Here is a 19,925-nt window from a genome sequence, read left to right as displayed (position 1 = left end):
CAGAATCCAGTGAACACACCTCACCACACTGGGAAACTCATTCAGGAAAAGTCAAATTTATTTATGGTTTCTTCTTAGTAACTTATGGTTACCTTTATTTATGGTTACCTAAAGGTAACTTATGGTTACCTTTATTTATGTAGCCTGAACAGTCCTCAAATTTTCCCTTATTTTATTTTAATTTCTGATACTTCATTGAATTATTTTCTTTCAATTACATTCTTATCTTCCCTTTTTTTTCCATTGTAGGTTCTTACACATTTTAATTCTCTCATTTTTGTTGTGTTCCTCTTCTTGCCCATCTTTGCTTTTCAGATTATTGTTCTTCATGCACTAAATTGATGCTAGAGGCACAAACCCTAAAAAAGAATGCAAATGCTCTTCAGAGAAAAGACATCTGTCATCCCCAGCTCCTTTATGACAACCAGCAGTAGGTTTAAATTTTGGATATTTATATTTTTTTAATATATTTTATATATTTGTAAAATTTAGTAGATATTTAAAACAAATGTCTGAGACAGCATTGAACAAGGCTGTGGAATCATAGTTGGGCCACCACTTCTTACACTGTATCACTGTCTGTGTTTTTGTGTTGCACCTGGCAAATTGGGAAGTAATAGCAGAAATGGTTAGACGTTGTTTAATATGTTTTAATCCTAGCTAGAGTGATGTAAAACTGTCTGCTGCATGAGTAATTGGACATGATACAGTAGGATAGTAAGACAGTCAATTGGCCTTGGAAAAAAAGGCATCTTATTTGATGGTATTCAAAAAATGGTCAAATTACAGTTATTAAATCTTGATTTTGACACAAGAATAGTTTTAATCCTGTGCAGCAGTCAGGATAGTTAAGCAAGGAGCCTGCAAAGTCTAGCGATAGAAGAGGGAATGCTGATTTGTCGCCACTGATACACTGGTTTAAAACTTGATGAATCTGAGCTGTGGTTTGAATCATTCTCAAAACTGGCTGCCAGGGCTGAAATTTGGATAAGGTCATGAATGTAGAGAGTGTTGCTACTTGGCATTTCCACAAATCATCCCTCTCAGAGCTTCATTATCTGGCTGACTCTCATGCAATAAAGCTGCAATGCCTTGTGTTTGTTTTCTCAATAACTTACAGTTTCATAATTCTAGGAGGTTTCTCTTTCTGGCTCTGCCTTGCTGAGAAGAGCTGGAAATCACTCTCTAATAACACCTGGGAAAAGTAATTGAAAATATGCCCTTAAAAAAAGAATCAAGTTGTTATTTATTTTCCAAGACAAAGCCAAGGCACTCATCCCAGATATTCTTGACAGTGAGAATGATAGAGGAAGGATGATATTTTATTGGGCAGTCTCTCGCTCGTGCTCTGGCTCTCACCCCAACACAATGACTACAATCAAGAAAAGGAAATTGCATGTGTCAGTGTCCTAAGGAGAAAAAGCAAACAGGGCTTATAATAGCAATGTTTTGAAATTCAGTTATTACAGGGAGGTTATATGCAACTCTTCAAGCCCAGGAGGACTAGTTGGGGGTGGGGGGCAGAAAATGTGGCTATTTATTGATACAGTAGTTCCTCAAATGCCCAGCTGTGAGAATAAGTATTTCTTACAAGGTAGAAAGTAAAAGGACTCAATAAATACAGTGACCTGAAGCACTGAGACATTTCTATCACTTATGAAGTAAAAAAAGTATCGGTATTTAGTCTTGTTCAGACAATGGTGAATTAAAAATTAATCACAATGGTAAAATCTGAGGAATAATGAATAAACAAAGGTCGTGATCTTACATGGCATTCAAGAGAACAGGTAATTATTTGGCCTGTGTAAGGAAGCAAACTTCCCTTCAAGGATCTCATCTGTTGAAAGAAACAATATTGCACAGCATGACTGATAACATAAAACTATTGTTTTAATTTTGTAACCCTGTTTTAAATATGAAGTATGTTGAACAGTCATGTGTTATTGTATCTGCCTGAAACCTTGTATCTATTGTTCTGAATGAAAAGGTGAAATGGAAGAGTCCTCTAGCTATGGTGTACTATGATGTATGAGCTATTTTCTGTGGGACTTCAAAAACAATAATTTGTCAGAATCTAAGTTATAACTTTACTCGATAAAGGCTCCCAGATCTGGACAGAAAAGGCCCAATTTCTTTGGATTTGACTTAGTAAAAAAAATCTAGTATGTCTAATTTATTTTTCTTGGTAATGGGAATATTTGTCTGGACAATTTAGGTAAGAAAAATGCAGATCTTAATACTCTCAGCCCACATCATTATGTATGTAAATTAATTTGGTAACAAAACATCAAGTTTTCTGTGCAGACAACCAAGGCTTATTGTGACACTTAATAAGGGGATGTCTGACTACACAGATTTAATAATTAGTATAAAATAATAAAGGGGTTCAAACTTAATGAGGCCAAACTCAAAAAGTTTAAAGAGAAAATACTGTGGACAAAATTTGTATCCAGTACAGAAGTGTACATAAGACATCTGAAGAACAGATGAGATTTCTTCCTGATGTCAGTAATGACATGCATGTAGTGATATGAACAAACAAGCACAGGAGATAGAAAGGAGCGAAAGAGTTAGGATAATATGCTGTGCATATTATTCCAAGAAAAATACAGCAAAGGTAGTGACATGACAGGCTTGTAGTGAGTATCAGTTTTATCCTACTGGCCAAGTGAAAAACTAGGGAAGATGGTCATGATACATCACTGCACAAACCTCCTGGCATGAATGTGTTGCACGTATCAGCAGAATAGTACAAGGTGTGCAGTGAGATGTAACTGTAGGATACATTGCAGATGAGGAACTCAGCAGCAGTCACATTACGTCCTTGGCTGCAAGGCAGATTAAGAAACACAGAATGATAAAGTTATGTGTTAGCATCTTAAAATGGGTCTAAAGGAAAACCTCAGAATTTTCAAAAGATCAAAGTAGTCATATCCCTGAAACCAAATTAAGAAAAAACGTAGGTCACAGCACACCACGGTTAGCATTTGTATTCATATAATTTGGCACATTCGTTGAATATTCCGTCCACGTAGAGCATTAATAATATGTTCAAGGAAAATGTCAATAACTAGATATCTATGTAATAAGTACCTAGGAAAAAAAAAACAAAAAACCCCAAAACAACAAACAACTGAAATGAAATCAATAGATAAGAATGGATCTGTTCATGGAAACTACACAGGGTATCCATAAACATAAGTAAATGAAAATTAAAAAAGTAATACTTTGACAAGGCATTAGGTTGCATGAGATATCTACCAGAACAATGAAAAGCCAAACTTTACAACTCTGATGCCAGTGTTGCTTGCAATAGATTAATTGCCACAAATATCTAGGGTTGAAGAGGACAAGGAACTCTGGCATTAAATATATTTGGGTATGTATTAGCAGGAAAATGGGAAAGCCATCTAGGCAGGTAAGTTTGATGACTGCAAAAGGTAAGTAAGTACTAGATAGGGTAGACCTTTGAAACAAAATAATAATAAAACTTGACAGCCCTCCTTTGTTCCATTCCCACATCACTTCCAAATGAACAAGTTAATCAGATCCAGAGTGTAAATATAAATCAGGAAGAAGAAAGTAGCAAAGTAACCACTTTCACTAATCTAAATATGGCACTTCAAAAGACTATTCAGCATACAGTACTCAACTGCACAAGAGATATTCTAGAAGAATGACATACTAGAAGGTCTGGTGGAAGTCAAAGTAACTTTTATGACATTTTAATACATTGCAGCACAATAAAAGTGCACAACAAAAACTTAATCACAGTGTTTACAAATGCAGGAAATGTCACCTCAAACTGAATCACAACAAAATGCAAATCAGAGTAGCACATACAAATTACTTTGATCATTCCTTAGAAAAAGAAAGCATTAGATCTGATCCAAAATAGTCAAAACAATAAAGCATTTAAAGACCTCACACCACCCAAGAGAGCTATAAGATTTACTTGAGATGATGACCAGTTAAAATCCACACTGGGGCTAATGAACTTCAAAGAGCTTCTCTGAGAAATGGAAAGACAAGTGCTGAAAGAGTGAAGGGAAAGCAAGAAATAAGTTGTTTCAGTATAATGATCTGCACGAACCAATATGAAATTCTGTGAAAACAGAATACAATAATAATCAAAGTACTGACAGACACTTCTTATGCATCTATAAGACAAGCATAACTGCAGGAAGAGTTCAAGAAATGGCAAAGCAGCAGCACAGGAAGACATATTTTGCTACTACTAGTAAGCCTCATGAGCTACTAGTAATAAGTGTTTTTATATAGCTGAACTGCAAGCAGAAAAAGTTACATTTTTCATTAAAAAACCCTTAGTTTTTGGAACACATAGACCTCAGAGTTTTATCTTAAAACCTCAGAGGTGTAACTCCAAACTGAATGACAGGAGTGAAAGATAAACCTTGATTGCAAATCTTCACTTGCACATTTTGGCAGAAGGAGGTGATATACAAAAGAAGTGGAGAAAATATTAATAAAATAGTATGTTTATCAATGCCTGTCAATAAGTCCGGAACATAAGATAAGAGAAAAAAGAGTGACAAAGCAACAGTTATGCTTTTCAAAGGCAAAAATAAAGTCAGGATACTTTGCCCCAAGACATAGTCTCAGAGACTTTTGGTACAAAAAAAAAGCAGATTTGCTTAAAGAGCATGACTGTGCCTGACTTTTAACAACATTTTCAGTGGAATCAGTGTGAAAAGTATATGTGAATGTATGCAACAAAGCTGAAAGTGGTCAAAATATGTATTTTATTATCTTAATATGGACATGCAAGTGCAAATCTTGTGCAAACTAGCTGAGACAGGATTGTGAAGAGCCCGTGGCAGTTAGTGGTGCACTTCAGAAAGTTCTGACAAGAACTGGCAGCTGCCCTACTTGAGCATGGAGGAAACTGCTATTTGCTGATGGCTTGTTATACTCATGCTTTTAAATACCTGAACAAAGCAATATGTTTGTCAGCACTGCAGTGAGTCAAATTATGACAATTTCCACAGACATGGTATTTGCATTGGGTCATGGACTACACCATACTTTGGCGTATACTTTGAGAAATTTGGGAGTGACTGGATTTGCACATCTGCCATCTGCAGTCTGTGCTATCAACTGTGCTATTAATGGCCTAGTTGAATATCATACTGAAGTAATAAAGCCATGAGCTCTGTTTGCTAAACTCCTTAAGCACAACCATAGATTTACCTTCATCACTGTGAGAGGGATCTAATCAGTGATTTTCTTTTGCAAGTCTTTTAAGAACCAATAGCTGTAAATCATGACATAGTGCAGTGTATCTGGGTGATTGATAGAATGAGAAAGAAATATCAGATTCACACTTTTCAGTAGAAGGGCTGCTGTAAAAGTTTTAGCAAAGGACTGGAAGGATTGCCCTGTGAGGAGCAGCTAAGGACTTGGGCATCTCAGAAATGGAGGCTGAGGGATGACCTCATTACTCTTTACAGCTTCCTGAGGTGGGAAAGCAGAGAGGGAGGTTCTGATCTCTCCTCTCTGATATCCAGTGATAGGATGTGTGGGAATCATTCAAAGATGTACCAGGGAAGGTTTAGACTGGACATTAGGAACCATTTCTTTACCAAGAGGGTAGTCAAACAGTAGAACAGGCTTCCTAGAGAGGTGGTTGATGGCTCAAGCCTGTCAGTGTTAAAGACACATTTGGACCATACCTTTAATAACATCCTTTGACTTTTGTTCATCCCTGCAAGTGGTCAAGCAGTTAGCCACATGTTCATTGTAGGTCCCTCCCACTGAAATAGCCAATTTGGTTCCAAAGCATGAGTGATCAGTGGGCAACCTTGTGCTGTAATTGCACTAGTAGAGCACAGTAGATCTTATGGAAGCTGTTAGACAGTGTTTTTTCTAACACATACGCCCTGGACAGCACTCTTGCTCATGCAGCTATATGTAGTCTATGGAAATAAAAACTGTGATCTGAAATATTGTGCAAGAGAAGTCAGATCCCATAAATGCTACAGCTTTGCTGCTAGCAGCACAAGTAGAATTATCACAGATGCTGGTGTTTCACCTATGAGGTCAAACAGCAACATTCATTTCAGCTACAACAGGATTTTAGCTGAAGATGAAGAAAGGATATGATATTCACTGATGCAATTATTAACTACAGCATTAGTAATGTCATCTCCAAAGCATGAAGCTGGATAACAACCTCCCATCATTCCTGTATGAGAAGCACAGGAAGTCCTTCCATTTCTGGCTCCCAGTGGGAGCATCCTAAGCTAAGTTTCTAAGAATATACATTTGGAAATTTATAAATGTCTTATGTAATTTCCTTGGCCTTATGGGAAGTAGGTATAGCTAGGCAGGCCACCTATTAAGGCAAAGGCTTGGATGTGATCTCCTTGGTCATCAAGTTCAGCCCCTACTGCTGGAACAACTATGGCATGTAACCCCACTCATAAATTTATACAGCTTCATTGTGACTGTAGCTTTGATTTATTTTCCTTGCATTCTTGAAATACAGTATTTCTCCTACCGAGGAGAGTACTGGCAGTAAGTGCAGCTCTGGTCTGCTGCAGAAGTGTCAGTGCTGCTCCAAATCAAACAGCCACGGACAGGAGTGTCAGGACTAAGGCAGCGAAGAGTGATTACTATCACCTGCTTGGTAAGAAGTGTCCTACTTTAAAACTTCCTTGAGCTCAGTCCAAGGTGTAATTCCAGAAGTGGCAGAAGAAAAAGTGACAAATTAGGATATTTTTTAAAAGCATAGAAAAATATAGCTGTTTTGTGGTTGAATTTAGTGTATATATCAGCATAGTCCAGCTGTTCTTGTTTTCATTCTTTGATTTGTACTTTGAAATTTGAGTTGCTCCCTGTACTACAGAGGAAGAGAACTGGTTTGTACTGTAAAAGAACCAATGAGACTACTTAATTTTATTATTTTTTTTTTTACTAAAAGCTAAGCTATCTTTAAAAAATGTCCAGAAAGGCTGAGGAAAATGTAGCTAAAGGTGATGACAGTTCTTTAATTTGGTTTTCTATTATTTTGAATCTATTCATTATTCTTTGTAATACTGTCACTCATAATGACTGTATTTGGAATTAACATAGGTTTCATGTGTAATTCAATGGGTATTCAGCGTAACTTAGCAACAGCTAAAGAATTTTTTTCTTCTGGAAACTAGAGCATGGCTGTTGATTTCAGTTGGTAAACTGGGATATACACATTACTCTGTATTTCTGATTTTCCCCATTAAGGGTGGAAGATGCTATTTATTTATAATGCTATTTTTTGTTGATTATCAGAAGTTAAATAAAGAATAAACAATTCTAGCAGCAAACCTCTGCACTTTTTTAGAACTGCCCAGATTGTAGCACAGGAATAATATTAGAACCATAAAGGTTAAGTTCACAGGCAGTTAGAACTACTGCAATGGAAAAATCTTTTAAAATATACAGTGTTCACACATGTCTGCATTTCAAGGTTTTTGTACATGTGTGGATGTATGTTCTATAGCAAATGGGGTAGAGAAGACTTTTATTCTATAAATACATTTCTCTCAGGGCTCATGCTGTGTGTGGCAATATGTTCTCACAAACTATATGGTAAGAAGAAGCCTTACTATATTAACCTAGTTTAAGTAATAAATTAGCTCAAGCAAATATATAAAAATTCTTTCCCTCAAAAGGTAAAAATTTATGTTGCAGAAACAATGTGCAGCAGAATACTTAGCTTGTCTATTCAGACAATTTGTATATAAAGGTTCATAAAATGCTACAGATTAGCAGGACGAGCTTACCTGTCTATAGGTCAATGATCTGTAATATTTAAAAGGCAATATTCAAGTTTACTGAAGAACGTTGTTTTCGGTTTTATTAATGAGAACAGATTTTATGGGAGAAAAAAAAAAGTTGTTGTTGTTATGTTAAAAAACACAAGAAAAGATAGGTCCCAACAGCTTTTTTCTTCTGTAATGCTGAATGGATGTGATTGCATGATTTTTGTTCAATTACTTTTTTTTTTTTCTTGATTTTCAAGAAATTTCACACTCTGTTAGTTGAACGTCATTTTACAAGTGCACAATAGTGGGCAGAGAAGCTGTCTGTATATTGGTTTAATGCTTTATACTTACTATTCTAAATGCATCCCAAAAGTTGGTATTGTGCTTTCAGGGGGCTTTAAGCCCCTGAATGAGTATTCTGTCTTACATTTAGGCTGCCTGATGCTTCTTGTCCTTGTGCACCTCTCTATATTTTCAGTGCCCATAAAATCACTCAGTGCTAGACAAAGTAAAATAAGAGAAACAAACTTAAATTTTTCTACACTATCTCAGTCAATTGGGAATGAACTTCAGAAGTATAAATTGAGCGGTATTATGTCAGAACATTTGTGAGCTTGGCAACTTAATTGTCACAGAAAGAGAAGCAACAAGATACATGGATTTCTCAAACATGTGGAAAGTCAGGAGTAACCATATTTTTATGCCTTTAAAGGAATAACCAGGTTCTGGGTCTTTTGAGATCTGAGCATATAGCTAAGGTGAAGTATGAAAACACATATACCGGTCTAGCACCAGAAGTATGAGAAATCCAAGTAGTGATCTGTTTTCTGTTTAATTTGGTACTCAGTGTACATGCAATGATGTCTCAAGAAAGACATTACTGATAATTTTGCTACTGAAGTAATTTAGAAAGAATATTTAATATTTTTCCTGTTGAGCAAACATAGAGACAATCTCATAAACATCTTATTTTGTACTGCAGTTCATGATGTATCAAAATGATTGAGAGTTTTTTTTTTTTTTTTCCAATAATTTAATTAGTATTCAAAATAATAAAGAAAAACTATTTGTACAGAAAGAGAAACCATACCACTTTCTATGTGCTGCTGGTAAAAGTTGTCTCAATATAGGCTTCAATTTGATGAATGATTGATAAATTTTTCATAAACCTGAGATGAGATATTGCAGTTCATGTTCAAGCATCACCATTTGAACTGGAAATAACAGTTGTTACTGAAAAGATTGAGTATGAGTTTTATCTGTGGAGTAACACACCAACCCTAATAAGCAGTAGAGGAGAAGGAGGTGGGTGGAAAGCACAAGAGACAAGACTACTGTTCCTTAGCTCGTACTTTTAGGGCAAAATTCCTGCCAGGAGGACTGAAATAATGCTTCTGCTGTGAGAAGAATAGCTGAGAACTGCTGGACAGCTCCAAGCAAACCTCACAGTCTGAAATGGACATGACGTTGAGGTGACCAACACCTCTGCCAATCAAGTTGGTAGATTAGATAATAAAAATATCACACAACATTGATGAGACACACAGACCTGTATTATGTAGTCTGGTAAACAACCATTAATTTTTGGTGTTTCATTGAACTATTTTAAATTCGGATCTGCTGGATAGGAAGTTGAAAGTCTCCAAAGATGATTATCTTTTTTTCTTATCCACCCAGGCCTCTGCATCTCATTCACTTTTAATGCATTTCCTACCCAGCTTTTTCAAAACAGCCTTTTTGACATGTGTGAATCTGTGATGTCCTTTAAAAAAAAAATCTTCATAGTTTGAATCAAAAAATCAATCAGAAGAAACAGGCAATTTTATTGTGTGACAGAGAAAAAGCTTATATATAGGGGCAGAGCAATTCCATCATTCTGCAGATAGTGAGTGCAGGCTTCATATCACCAGATCCTAGTACAATGGCCTTTTTTCATGAACAATTCTCAAGAACAAATGCCATTTAAACAAACAGTCATGATCATAAACACTGTCAAAAATGCATCTAGCTGTCTTAAATGCATTGACTATAACTGCTGAAATAAAACATTACAATCTCTCAGTTGTCTTACAAACAACTTAAACTTACTTACAAACTTACTTAAAGAGATCTGTGATTTGTAAAAATCATTCCATATGAATTCTTGTTTTCCCTTTCTTCTTTTTCTCTTATTCCTTGTAAATAACCATCCACTCCACCAAATTCTCTAGACTATGGAATCAAAAGACAAAAGACCTTTTGTCTTCTATGCATTTATGCAAGCATTTCACAGAATCACAGGGTGGTCAGGGTTGAAAGGGACCTCTGGAGATTATCTAGGCCAACCCCTGCTAAAGCAGGTTCACATACAGCAGTTTGCACAGAGCCACGTCTAGATGGGTTTTGAATGTCTCCAGAGAAGGAGACTCCACAGCCTCTCTGGGCAGCCTGTGCCACTGCTCTGTCACCCTCAAGGTAAAGAAGTCCTTCCTCATATTCAGGTGGAACTGCCTGTGCTGCAGTTTGTCCCTGATGCCCCTTGTCCGGTCACCGGGAACTACTGAAAAGAGCCTGGCACCACCATCTTGACACTCACCCTTAAGATATTTGCAGACATTGATAAGATCCCCTCTCAGCCTTCTCTGGGCTGAACAGGCCCAGCTCCCTCAGCCTTTCCTCATCAGGGAGATGCTCCAGCCCCCTCATCATCTTCATAGCCCTTTGCTGGGCCCTCTCCAGTAGTTCCCTGTCTCTCCTGAACTGGGGAGCTCATATGTGGAATTTGAATTCCTGGATGCTCAAAGAGGTAGAGAGTTTTCTATTTTGCTGAGTATTACATCACATATGGTTTATAATATCTCTGTTTGACTCATCTAAGCTGTATTAAGGCAAGTAAACAACATTTTGTTGAAACCTGTATTAAGGCAAATAAACAACATTTTGTTTAATGCATATTATACAGTATATTACTTTTGGGTTTGCTGCAAGAGACGTGGCTTTTCTTTTTATCTTTTCTTTTTTTTTTTCTTTTCCTGATTTCATAGTTATTTAAAATAATTTTCTGAGTTTAAGCACCTTCCTGTGTAATACTTTTCTCCCATCTGTTGTCTTCAAGTGATTTGTATCCTTTATTTTCAAATTAAAAAAACCTGGAACTTAATGAATATCAGCTCATCCTTTTCTCTTGTTAAACAGTTCAAAATATTCCCTCAGAAATGATTCTACTTACATTAGTATAAATTTTAAAACATCAAGAGAGAAAGGATTACCACAGTTTAAAAATTGCTGCTCTCTGACTTCATGTAGTGACACTAGACTTGAAGACAAAAGCTTAAGAAAAATAATAAAATACGCAAACTGAACCCAAAGGAAAAAAGAAACGATTGAGCCCATAATGTGAGCAGGATAAAGCCTGTGAACTCACAAGATGCCAGATGTGAAGAGTAGCTAGTGGTGCAGGGTTATATTTTATGCTCTGGCAATTTCCTTCTGCGTATTAACACACAAATGGCCTGTTAAAAGAGAGGCTTTTTCAGTCTTTTTGTCATAGTGATCCTGCTTAAGTCCCTAGTCTCCTAATCTTTTGAAAGAGTCATCCTTCACTTTCCTTAGGAGATCTCAATGTTTTCTAGTAAACAACTTAATTTTTTAATATCTGCTTCTGAGCAGTGCACTTGTATTTTTTGTCTGAGTGGTATAAACCTATGGGTGTTGCCTTTTGTGGATAAAGAAAAAAAAAAATATCATTGCCACTGATGGGACAGTGTCTAAACAGAAAAAATTTCAAATTTTATGAAGCTGAAGTGCTACAGTGGCAGTGAAAAGCAACAACATCACTAGCAGAGTGCACTGTATAAGCATATTTCACTGGGCCACATTCATACTTGGTCTCTACTACCAATAGTTTTCAGTTAAAGAGTGGTTTTGTAGAGACAAATCCAGGAAACAGCTCTTATTCAGCTGTAAACATCATGACCTCTGACGTGCTGTTCATTTGGTACGTTTTCTCATGGTGTAAGTACCAAAGGTAAAAGAAATCATTATGATATTTCTATAATGTAGTGTAGAGTCAAACATCCTCACAGGGTACTCTCCTGAGGTTTAATACAAGGCTAGATTCATCATGAAGAAAAATGCGAATACTTTCTTAATTCAAACTGGTCAGAAGAACTGTGGGAATTCTTACAATGTTCCTACAATTAGTTAATTTCAAAAAAATGAGTTAAACTGGCTAAATTTGGTGACAAATGCAAGGAGTGTTCTTGGAGACAGCAGAGTAGCATGAAAAAAGCAAGAAAATAGAAAGACTAATAAATCGAAAAGAACCATAAAAGTGTTAGTAGTATTTTTAGGAATGTCTGGATTATGATAAATCTTCTCAAGATCTAGCAATATAAGGACATTCTTAAAAAAGATAAAGTCTTGTCATTAAAACTGTGGTTCCAATACTTCAACAAGCTCCAAAGTTATAGTCTTGCATAGGATAAGTCTGCTTTGTAAGGAACAAACCTGGGTTCACAGCTGAAAAAACTGTTGCCATTCCAGCCTGGGCATGATGCATATCTGTATCCCAGCGAGCACGTCAAATCTCCATCAACCTGTTCCAATCATCTTCAAATCTGCTTCCTCAAAGCTTCCACAGATCATTCCACCAGGCCTTCTGAGGCAAATACTGCAGGTGTTTCTTCTTCACTCTCCCTGGCACAGGAACAAAAGAAGGAATTGGAGAATATGAAGAAGAGCAGGAAAGAGGTGTTACTGTTTTGTTTTCAGGACACAGAAATGAAGCAAAATTACTCCAACATTTGGCGGTTTGGTGCTCCTCTTCCTTTGCTGACACTATTTGTTTGCCAGAGGGAACTGGAAGTGCTTTGTTAGACGGGAAAAGCTCAGCCTGCTTTTCCAGCAGCAATTGTTGATTACTACTTGCCAAAAACATGGGGCAGAAAATTAATCTAATGGTCCCTACAGCCAGGATTAAAACGTAATGTGACATTTGGAATATCTGTTCATAAGCCCCTATTCATTTACAACTGATCCTAAAATAATTCCAGGGTTACAGAGACAAGGAATTCTCTAATATATTCATAATTGTAGAACAATAATTTTCCAGAAAAAAACATATTAATACATTTAAATTTATATTCCAATCTGAATCCAGAGGTTGAGTGAAGAAAATGTGCATCCAGGTTATTTGAAATGTAACTATGGAAGTGAATCAGAAATTAGCGAAGCTGTAACAGGGTGTGGAAAATGGTCATTCAGCTGTTTTTGTGAAGATGTAGCCCCTGCCTTCCTTTCCCTCCAAAGTCAAAATAAGGGTTCCCCAGTACTAAAGAGGACATAACAATGTCACAATCACTGCAGATGCAGATTCAATATTCTCATTTCAGTAACATTCCTGGTTTCACTGGCTTGTAGACTTATGAAAGAGTTTCACATGGTTACCTCCCTGTTTTCCATAGCCCTCAATTCTTGCACTCTTATTCAGATGAATGTACTGTCCTTTTGCAGTCAAAAGACTATTATAAAAATTCAGTATTTCTTTTTAAAAAAATTATTGTCTTCTCATTGAGTCTTTTTTATTGATTTTATGTTCCTCCAAACCTCTGAATGTATAACCTAGTGATAATTTTCTTTGGACTAATCCGTCCTTACTGGTTTTTAATTGAAAGAATACTCAAGAAATAGAAAATAAATTCTACCCTATTCTCCATATGATAAACTGCACTGTTTCAGTGTGGCATATTAACTTGTTCTGTTAGAATGAGGCAAGGAGGGAGAAATGGTTTCAGGAAACATGAAAAAATAAAAAATCTGAAAGGAGGGAGAAAATTTCAAGATCGAAGACTCTTACTGTGAAAGTCTGCTAGAATTGGGAATAGGAATTTATGTATTTTTTGTGTCTTTTATTTTTTTCCCTCCACTCCCCAGATGCAAATTAATCTATTCATTTAGAAAATAATAATTGTTTACTTAAAGAACCTAACTTGAATCATTTCCAACTATCTTCTCAGCTATTAACTGGTTTTTAGATCTTTTTCTCTTTCATGAGATATAAAAAGGCTTGTTTTTTATAGGGTTTGGTTTTGGTTTTGTGGGGGGTTTTTTTGAGAAGCAAAGAGGAGGGGGTGAGTGGGAGGAATTGTTTTGCTTCTGAGTCTTCTGATGGGGAAAAATTGCTGTAAGATTAGGCTTTTAAGAATATATTTACAATTTCTCCCCTCATTTAATAACGAACACCATTGACAAGCTTGTCTTAGAGGTGTTTAATTGTAGTCTACTTGATAATAACAATACTTTGCTAATTCTAAACTCACTTTAAAATATTGCTATGTAGGTTTAGCAAGGAAGATCACCAGTTCTGTTAAGGTTCCAGAGTTAATCAACTTATGTTACCTTCTAGACATGAATAACACATTTCAAAGGTTTTTAAGAATATCAAAGAAGTTATAGCAATTATAAACAATTATAAAATTTGTTATTTGATAAGCCATTTACTGAATTATCAATTTACCTTAGCCAGTTATAAACTCTATTTTTACAGCTGCTTAATATGAAGTGTGAGCACAAGCAGAGTCTTGAATTCTGTTCTGTAGAGTATTTTAATTGCTGTCTAGCTATTCATCACAAAATAGGAAAGAAAAAAATGTATCTATTTGAATCTACCTCCTACTTTATAGCCCTTCTCCTAGGCTTATATATAATTTAAGCCTCGCATATGTGGATGACTTTTATTGTATGTTAATCTTTTGTTTCTGCTTTTCAGATGAATGTCACTTCTGAGAAAGATGTTAAATGGGAGTTTTGAGGCTTGACGTATTTAGGTTAGCTTGACTTCAGGCACTGGGCAGTGACTAACCGCCATCTGATTGCTTTTTGGACCAATACTGGCTCCCTGAAAACTGTGTGTTGAAGAAATTTCTCTTGATTTTTGTGCAATATAAATTTCTTGCTAGACGCAGCAGTCCCATTAGCAATGATACCAGTGTGGTTCCTAGCTGGGTTGTATTGCATCTTGTTTTCCTCATCTTGCTTTAAATATACAGTAAAGTTAAAAAAGAGTAAATATATCTCATTTTTTAGCCTTCTCCAAGAAACCTAGTGATTTAGTTATTTACTAGCAGCCCCCATGGGGACATGGACCTTTACCTTACTAACAGTACTAGCTTAATCACTCCTGCCTTCTCCCTTCAATATGTGAGTCTCCTGCCCTTGTGTTGTCCCTTAGTTGTGCTTGGACAAGTGTTTGTGGGGGTTGGCAGAGGAATACATCAAAGAACAGACTGTAAGGTAACTCCACTCACCACCTCCCTCCCTCCCCCCCAGAAACCAAACAAAAATACTGTAGGTAATGGTAGGGAGAGAAATGTTTGTGTAACATTTTTTTACCACAGTGTCCAAGGGAAACAAAAATGTCTCCTCATCATATTTAAAAGCTGTTTTCCCCAATGTTTTGTAATTTATCTGTTGTCATACTGAACAGCCATCATCACTAAAAGCTCCAACAAAAACTTGACATGGAAGAACCTCTCAAAGGCCAATTGCAATATTCTGACTAAATAACACACACTTAATCTTTGCCTTGCAACATCTATTCTCATTGTTGCTCTCTGAAACTTCCTTGTTTTCACACTTTATTGTATTTCTACCTGGCCTTCTGCCTGAATGACCTTTTAAAAGTCCAGCCAGTGAAAAATATAGTAGTCCACCAGCTGGAGAGCACACTTCTGTTATACTTACATACTGGCTCCATGTTGTTTCTCTTTGTCACACAACGGTGCCTAACATTTAAAACTTTGGGATATGGCACAGGGATTTTTTTCTTGCCTTCTTTGGTTAGTTCCTAACTGATATTAGGCAGAGGCCAGCTGTGAACTGCTGAATGAATAGCACAGTGATATAGTAAAGAGAGTACAAGGAGGCTGAGGGCCCTTTGTCAGTTATATGACTACGCAGAAGGATATGGTCTCCCCTTCTGTGTAGGGGGAAAGCTCTCCTATAACTCCATGCATTCATGGCAATGCTAACAATAAACACTCTCAGTAAGGCATCAGAGTCTCTTAATTTTTATCACCAGTCTAAGGTAGTTCTAACTGAAGCTATTGCCCTCCCCAGCATACTGCAAATCATGTCTTTTCACTCAGGATTTTGGAAAAAAATGTGCAGAAGGAAAGAAGTGCTTTTGTGGAGGTTGCAACACATTGGTAGGTGTGGTCATAAGTCACTGTTGATGTTAAATGTAGGTGCAAAATGCAGGTGCGTGCCACCAGTCAACAACAGGGATTTTGTGAATCCACTCTGAAATCTGAGCAGCCTGGATGGAGTGTCTGTGCCCAGTGCAGTTTCCAAAGCTGCAAGTAAGGAGCACATGGAAACTGAAAGCAGAGTTTTCTACAGGCAATCAGAAGTTGCTGTGCTGGGACTGAGAATAAGAACTTGATGTTTCAGGATGAAAATCTTTACATTTCATAGTAGAGGGAACACTTAATTGTAAGATTCCTGCTATATTCATAACTAATTACACATCTTTTGTAAATAAAAATAATTGCATAAAAGAAATTTATTTTCATCGTATGATCCTTGCTAAGGAACTACTTCATTGTATTAAAAGGCTAGGAAAGGATTAAATATCTTTCTTCATAATGATAAAATTTTCAGTGCATTTGTCCTGCAGTCACAATATTTCAGAGTCAGCTTACTTGGAAAAAAATCCTCGTCTCCTCTCCTCTGCTCTGCTCTGCTCTGCTCTCCTCTCCTCCCCTTTCTTTTGAATAAAATGTATATATTTACTGTCAGGTGTACTACCAGCGAGGATCTTTCCCTGCTAACTCCAGCTTTCTGAAATAGCATCTCCACAGATCTCTTTCCCAAGGGTGAAATCCAGTCCAATTATTTGCTTGCCAATAAGATTTTTTAAATTATTATTATTTTGTGACACAAATGACTGAGACAAAAAAAAAAAAAAAAAAGCTAATTTTTTTTTCTATGTTCTCCTGCCACTGGGAGAAAAGCCAAGCCCAGCTGCCCTGTTTTATCCTTTTCTACATTGGATAGCACTGGTCTCTGCTTGGTGAGGAGGCCTTTACTAGTGAGCTGTAGGGCTGGAGTACTGCTCTTAGAGTATTGGTACCTCTGAGGTATAAAGAACTCATATTTTAATGTCTGCCCTGATTAACCTTGAGTACAACTTTGCCAGTGTAAAGAGCTATATCTAACCATGCAGAGGCACTGCCAGGCTGTCAAGTTGTTATTATAGGGAGGAAAGTTTAAAGGTGTTTCAAATTTTTTATTCTGAAGGGTAGAAAAATTATAGAGGTGGCTTTATGACTATTGTTTATCACCTTAATATATGCTACAACCTAAAAATGACTGAACCTCCAGCAAATCCATTTCCTATTATTTTTTATTAAATAAAATAATATAAATTGTGGAAAACAGTCTCTTCCTTCATGGCATGGGAAACATCTTTATTACTAGACAAGTACACTTAAGAACATTGCTTCTGTATATTTAAATGCAAAAAAAGAAATAATGAGGCTGTTTATGAAGAGAGATGTCATGCTAAAATCGTTAGACAGCACTTTAGTTTGTATGTAGAGCATAAGCACAGTCAAGAATATAACCCATAGACATAAATTACACTATGTGACACCTGGACTCTTTAGTTCTAGTATAACCAATTACTCTGAAGGAGTGTACTGATTTTTGCACACAGATCTCCAGTTTCAAGCTTTTGAAGACTGGATATGAACACATAAATGTACAGTTAAATCTTTCATGTTTCTTACTAGAGTGCCTGTTTTAGATTATCAAGTTGCTGAAGTAAACAAAGAAGTAATTTCAAACTACAGAAGCAGGTTTCCAGCAGGTGCAACCTGGCCAAATCTTACTCATTTAGATCTAATTTTGTTTTGACTATGGCTTGCATGAGGATTAAATCCTTGAAGTCACTTTCTCCAGTGTGGAACCAGAATAGGTCCAACAAGTCCCACAGCCTTTAGAAGAGGGAGTTACTGCTGAAGACACACTCTCACAAGGTCCCAGTAGCTGCAGGAATGACATGCCTCGTTTAAGACTGGCTGTCAAAGCCACTATTCTATGTAAGCCTCACTTTCTGTCCCACTGTTTGCCTGCAATTCCTTGTTTCTAGATGACTATGCAACTCTACTCCTTTCATCCTAGACTTGAATTGCTGAGAAATACATTCAGCATTTGATTTTCTTAACAAGGTACTTTCTAATCATGCCCTTTATTGGAGAACCACAAGTCTTGCACTGCATCTTTAACTTATAGTTAAAGGCACTGCCTCATGGATTCAAGTAAGACAGACCGCCAGAAATTCAGAAAACATTGATTTTTTCAACTTTTAAAAACCTTTCTATATTTTGAGATGTGTTCCACAAAACTGAGAGGAACTGATCTCTCACTATTCTGTGATTTTCTGAACTTCCAAGATGAGTACAACATGAAAAAGTAAAAAAATATACTCAATGAAACATTCAGTTTGGACATTAGTACATGTGTGGCAACAATGGTGACATTTACCTAAAAGATCTGAACATGGCCTATGTAGGTGAAGGACAGTGTTTAATTTTTTTTTCCCTATTCTGCAAAATAATAGTTTTACAAATATTATTTATCAGGGTCTTAGACTAGCACTAATCAAGACACAGCTTCCATTTTCATGCAAAAGGAATAAAAGGCAATGTCTAAATAACGTTGATCAGACTGCAAGTCAGATTTGTAGTCTGTTCCTCTTCTGAAAATACTATAACGTATTTCAGTAATTATCCTAAACACTGCAGCTTCACTTAGATAAATTGAGGTATTTTGAATAATCACCATGTGATACCACAGTGCTTTGTTTTAAGATTGGGCCTGTTCCCAGTTCTGAGGATAATGATGCCCCATTCACAGACAACTTTGGATATGTCCACACTAGGAAGCTGAAAGAGTCTGTAGCTGCAATGATTAAATATGTGCACATTTGTGGCGATTTTTCAGCCAAACACTTGCTCGTACATACCCTCCCCATTTTGGTGACCATGATGCAATTATCTTTTGTCAGTATCTAAAGTGAAATTCCAAAAGGGATTTCTGATGGAAAGGGACAAATGGTTTTCCTGGGAATCTTCAGCAGGTCTGTAGAAATCATTTAACTTGTTAAGATGAAGGCTAGGGTAGAGCGTCCTCCCATGTTTGGCACAACAGAATTCAAAGCAGTGTTCCGAGGTGCATGAAATTATTTCAGCAAACAACGACTCCCATTTTTCCATGGCATTCACTGCAGAGGCTCAATAGTTCACACAGTCACTGAATCAATGTTTGCAAGTTTGTTCCCTTAAACTGCTAGTTTGCATAGCTTTAGAGGATGGCATTTGTCAGACAGAAGGCTGCTTCTGGCCTTGGAGCTACTGCCATGAGGCAAAATTACTTTGGACTAAAGAGATGCATACTTGATAACTCAGTGCATTATGCACACTTAGAACTTTGCCTGCTTCATTACACCACATGCAGCCATTCCTCACATGCAATCAACTTCAGTCCTGCCAACAGCTCTTCACTGATATGTTAGATTACTTTTAAGTTAATGGTGTATTTTTCCAGCCATAATGTCCACTTTATCTATTTCAGGTGTAAACAAACCAGTGTCTGCTTTTTTACTTATTTAATCAAAGCAGTTTTCCTTCTTTTCTTCCAAGTCTGGTTAAATTAACTGAAATGACCTGCAAGGTCGTTGCTATCTCCAAACTGGATCAGAGAATATAGGCAGTGCACTACAATCTACTTCAATCCCATTACAGCCATGTCACTCCTAGGCCTTTGCTGTGATTAGACAATTAGATACCAATGGCTTTCTAATGGATTTACTACAAGGCATTAGCTGATGAAAATTCTGCAGTTAGCTGCTTGCCTTTTATTTATAATGAGAAATGAAACACTGTCACAGGGATCTGTTAATTTAATAGATTTCATAACAATGATAGGAGTGGTAGTGAAATAAATTAAACATGAATTGCTGCTGAAGTTAACCTGCTCCATGAGTTGGCCTTGTGGCTATCTGGAGAGGTGTTTTAGTTATTACGTAAGCAAAGCTGATTGAGCAAACTAAGATGAATGTATGTGATTTGTATCCCCCACTAGAATGCAGTGCTTAAGAAATCTGAGTGGCTGAAT

The sequence above is a fragment of the Falco punctatus genome (genome assembly GCF_963210335.1).
Source record: "Falco punctatus genome assembly, chromosome: 3".
Classification (NCBI taxonomy): Eukaryota; Metazoa; Chordata; class Aves; order Falconiformes; family Falconidae; genus Falco; species Falco punctatus.
The sequence above is the reverse complement of the archived record's forward strand: the minus strand, read 5'-3'. Positions refer to the sequence as shown.